Source organism: Gavia stellata, chromosome 13, assembly GCF_030936135.1.
Source record: "Gavia stellata isolate bGavSte3 chromosome 13, bGavSte3.hap2, whole genome shotgun sequence".
Lineage (NCBI taxonomy): Eukaryota > Metazoa > Chordata > Aves > Gaviiformes > Gaviidae > Gavia > Gavia stellata.
Window position 1 is genome coordinate 677,504 of NC_082606.1, and position 5,098 is coordinate 682,601.

Sequence of the window (5,098 nt, forward strand, 5' to 3'; positions counted from 1 at the left end):
CCGCTTGTAAACCAGCCACCAACTGGATTTCGCTCCACTCACCATGACTCTCTGGGATAGGCCAGCCAGACAGTCCCTGGGATTCCACCTGTCAAGGCCTCTGAAAACCTGGCTCCATGTGGCTGTCATGCTCCATGAAGGTCCCAGCTGCAGAGCTTCGAGTGAAGCCTGGCCCTGAAACTCCCAGGGAGCCAGGTGTCATTGCAGAGGGCATGTGAGCAGCAGGGTAGAGAGGGCTGGAGCAGGTAGCTGTGGCCGAGTGGTGAAGGCGATGGACTAGAAATCCATTGGGGTTTCCCCGCGCAGGTTCGAATCCTGCCAACTACGGGGTGCAGTCTCCTTTTTGGGCTCCCTAAAATTGACCAGGCTGCAGCCCTGGGACTCAGCTCCACACTGTGCCTGCTGCCCAGGGAGACAATGAAAACACCTTTGCCTAGAGCACTTGTCCTCGACCCCCACCCCCGAAATTCCTGGATGAATGGGAAATTCCTGGATGGATGGGAAATTCCTGGGTGGATGGGGAAGAGAATGGACAGGTGCTGAGTATGAGCCATGAAAAGAGGTCCACTCTTGTTGGTTGCTGAGCCTGATCTCACCTGACTTCCCAAGCAGCACAGCCCCAGCAGCTGTCTTCCCTACACCTGAAACTGCAGCAGCTCATCTCCAGAGAGAGCCTGCACAACATGGCCCTCATTGCTGAAGGTGAAGGGAAGACACCTCATCGATCTGACACCTTGCCAGCACTCACAAAGTGCCCCTCACTTTAGGTGTCATGAAGGCAGACTGGTGTGGAGCAGGAGGCAAGTGGCAGGAGGAGACTCACCGAGAGGCTCTACCAGCTCAGGCTGCCCAGAGCCTTCCTGGGATGCCTTGCAGCATTTAAGACAGGGCACCAGGCAGTCCAGCTCATCCAGCCCTGCCCTGGGGTGGCTGGGAGCCACCTCCACCCCCAGCAGTGTTGGACAGGGCAGGATCCATACCAGGCAGGGAGAGGAGGGGTTGGGGTTTCTCTGACTCCCTGGCACACTGCATGGTGGCAGGGGCAGCCCTTGGCTGTCAGGGAGCAGCAAGGGCAGGGCTGCGCCAGGAAGAGGACAAGTCTGGAGCTGTGGGGGATCACAGCACAGCACAGGCAGGGAAAGACCTTCACAGCTGGTGTGAAGGGCAAGGCCTTTGCAGCTGGTGTGAAAGGCAAGGCGCTAACAGCTATACAACTTGCTTAGAAGAAAAACATCTGCCTAGGAATAAGACCTTTTACCTCAGGGTCCACGTGACCTGAAGACCAAACCTAAACTGGCTCTCACTGGCTGAGAACAACCCATACGGACTATAAAACAATCCGAGATTTGTCTTTCAAAGAAAACTCCAGCTATATAACCACGCCCAGAACAGCAATCTACCTGAATCTAGTATGAAACCCCTCCACCAGAACAGGATGTTAGCTTAGAACAATGAAGATTAAGACCCCGCTGATCATACATCTGCACCACCTGCCCGGGAGAAGCACATACTGATTTAGTGAGCAATAGTATCTGATTAGCTGAACCCTTAACATGAGTAATTTCTTTGGTCAACACAACTGTATTGTAAATATACATAAACCCTGATTTCCTCTATATTGGGGATCTCCACGCAATATGCTGGGGCACGGCTATGTGCATCGCTATAATAAGAGAATTATTTGCCTTGGTAATTCTATGCTACAGCGTCCTTGTCTCCCTCCTCAGCCAGCAAAGATCTGACTTTTATGCCGAGCACAGACCTGCACGCCCCTGGGAGCTGCATTTCTGGGCAGGGTTGCAGCCCTCATCAGCTCACTGGAGAGCAGCTCCTCTCCACCCTGCAAAGAAACAAGGCTGACCCCTCGCTCCGGGGTTTCCTTCTTCACCTGTGAGCCAGCTTGGGAGGTCAAAGAGAAAATCCCCATCCAGGGCTATGGGCCGGAGATGTGGGGAGAAGGGCAAAGTAAGGCCCTCATGCTACTCACCACAGGCCCAAAGCAGGTGAACTTTCCAGGGAGACAATGTTCTTGTCCCGCTGAGGGCACGGGATAGACGAAGTGAAGGTGGCATGAGTGCTGGCAGTGCCAGGGAGCATCAGGCAGGGCTCTGGGAGGTCCCAGCTAAAGTGCTGGGGGGAGCAGAGTGGTGCAGCGGAAGCGTGCTGGGCCCATAACCCAGAGGTTGATGGATCGAAACCATCCTCTGCTAATTCCTTTTTCCCCTGCTCCTGACAGCTGCTGCCTCTCCCAGCAAGGTTGAACATGCCCTGCTCTAGCTCTCTGGGCACCCTCGCACGTGGCCCTCCTCTTCTCTCAGCCCCTTCTCTCTGCCACTGCCCCCCTGCTTTCTCCTATTGCTGCCTTAGCAGCCAGCACTCCCAAAGTGACCCTCAGCAAGGCAGACTGGTGGGTGTGGAGCAGCAGGCAGAGCTTTCCCCACAAGGCAGTGGGTGTCCTGGGGACACAGGTCTTTCTCCTTTCCCACCAGGGAGCTCAATCCAACTTGCCAGCCACAGGAGGGGACCTCCAGGAATCTGCAGGTGGGGAGGAGGACAAGGCTGGTGCTACTCTGGGAAACACTAATGCGATCAACTTGACCATCTGGGCTTTGTCTCCATCCTAGTCTGTTTGCTGCCTTGCCCACTTGTGGGTCCAGCCAGGAGCAGGGCTGAGCAGGTATTTCCAATGGGCACTGTTTTGACTATATGTGGCTAGGAGTCGGTAGTGGAAGGGTTAGGGGTTGTTGCAGCGTGACCTCTGTGAAACGAGGTAGAGGGGCTGCCCTGTGTGGAAACCAGCCGGTTCCAGCTCCACAGTGGTCCCACTGCACGACACAGCTGAGCCAGCACCTCTGTGAAAACATATTCCAGAAAGGACAGAAAACACTAGACAGACAGAGCCGGACTGAACAAAAAAAGTGGGAAAGAGTGGAGGGAAGATGCATCCCGCTTGGGCAGGTAAAGGAGACCAGTGTGAAGGAGTAAAGTTGAGCCTGGGACAGGGCAGAGGTAAGGCGGTGGTTTATGTTTGTCTATTTGTTTCTCACTACGTGAGAATCAAGCATGAATCGAGACAGACAGCCCTATCCTTTTCTTTCCCTCTAGCTGCTTAGGGCTGGAGACCAGTGCTGGACACAGACCCCTTCCCTCCCACATGCACCCAGCAGTTCCCTCGGACCCTGGGCTGTACCATAGGCCTGTGCAGAGTCCATGCCTGCACCTCAGTCCTGGTTTGTCCAGTGTCCTGCTCCAAACCTGATACAGATCTCCCCTAGTCGGCAGCTATTGCAGCTTGGGATTGCCTAGCCAATGTCTTACCCACACAGAAAACACACACAGCCTAGCAGCTGAGGTTATTTACGTGTGCAGGGGTCTGGAAGGAGGAGGCCAGCCAGACTCTGAGGAGCAGGAGCAGGAGGCAGCAATGCCCACAGGTGCGTTGGTGGTATAGTGGTGAGCATAGCTGCCTTCCAGCTGTGCCCTCCTTCCTCTGCACCATGGGCAGTAAGTGAGCCTCTTCCCCACAGGAACTGGAGCTCAGCACTTGGTGTTGCATCTCCTGTCCTTTTGCCTTGACTCTCCAGCCCCTTTCCCACACACTGACTCCTTGAGACAGGCACAGCATTCCCCCAGGGGCTGGTGTGGCAGAGCCCTCCTTGCCCAGCCTTCCCGGTCCCGAGCAGGGAAGAAGGAAGCACCCTTGTTGCCCCAGGAGCCATCCACAAGGCAGCACTGCAGGCCAAGTGTTTGTCTTCCCATCTCCTGAGGCTCTGGAGGGAATGGAGGAAGTCATGGGAAAGGCAGATGTGTGCCTGGAGCCCCTTGTCCAGATGTTGGCATGTGCAGAGCCATAATTTGCTGACGGTTCCTTTGCTTGCTCACATGAAGGACTGCCTTGGCCTTGTGAGATGCTGCCCCTGTGCTGGGTACTGTGTGGTCTGAAGTGCGTGTAGGAGCTGCGATCAGCTGCCAGCGGCCCTTGGTGGGAGCAGGGCAAGAGCTCTCCCAGGAGCCAGCTCCCCCTGCAGCAGTGCCAGGAGGAGGCTGGCTGAGCTGGGCTGCCTCTAGCAGTCGCTAAGGGAGGAGCAGCAGAGGCCGCATTAGCAGAAGCATTAGATGGAGCAGTCTAAGGTGCTCTATTCAGGTTGCAGTCTCCCTGGGAGGTGTGGGTTCAAGAGAAGGTGAGGGGGCTTCCCCTGTGTGAAGGACTCGCATGGCTGGAGTGCTGCGATGGAGGGCTATAAGCTCTTCAGGAGGGATAGGCAAGGAAGGAGAGGCAGTGGGGTGGCTCTGTACGTCAAGGAGTGCTTTGATTGTATAGAGCTCGATGATTGTCATGACGGGGTTGAATGCTTATGGGCAAGGATGAGGGGGAAGGCCAACAAGCCGGATATCCTGCTGGAGGTCTGTTATAGACCACCCGACCAGGGCGTAGAGGCCGATGAAGCGTTCTACAAGCGACTGGCAGAAGTCTCACAGTCGCAAGCCCTTGCTCTTGTGGGGGACTTCAACTTACAGGATGTCTGCTGGAAGTACAACACAGCTAAGAGGAAACAGTCCCAGAGGTTCCTCGAGTGTGTGGAAGATAACTTCTTCATGCAGCTGGTAAGCGAGCCTACAAGGGAAGGTGCCCTGCTTGACCTGCTGTTTACGAACAGAGAGGGTCTGGTGGGAGAAGTGAAGGTCGGAGGCCGTCTTGGGCTTAGCGACCATGATATGATAGAGTTTTCAATTTTTAGCCAAGTAAGGAGGGGGGTCAGCAATACCACTACCATGGACTTCCGAAGGGCAGACTTTGGCCTGATCAGGACACTGGTCGGGAGGGTCCCTTGGGAGACGGTCCTGAAGGGCAAAGGGGCCCAGGAAGGCTGGACCTTCTTCAAGAAGGAAATCTTGAAGGCGCAGGAGCAGGCAGTGCCCATGTGCCGTAAGAAGAGCCAGCGGGGAAGACGACCGGCCTGGCTGAACAAGGAGCTTATGCTGAGGCTCGGGGAAAAAAAGAGGACTTACCACCTCTGGAAGAAGGGGCAGGCAAGTGAAGAAGAATACAAGGACCTCGTTAGGTCATGCAGAGAGGGAATTAGGAAGGCGAAAGCCG

General features: G+C 55.4%; 1 non-coding gene across 1 annotated transcript; it reads left to right on the top strand.

Moving 5' to 3' along the window:
* The first annotated feature begins 245 nt into the window (after positions 1-245).
* TRNAS-AGA (transfer RNA serine (anticodon AGA)) lies at positions 246-327 on the top strand. The gene has a single exon. It is a non-coding gene; the product is annotated as a tRNA-Ser (tRNA).
* The last annotated feature ends 4,771 nt before the right edge of the window (positions 328-5,098 follow it).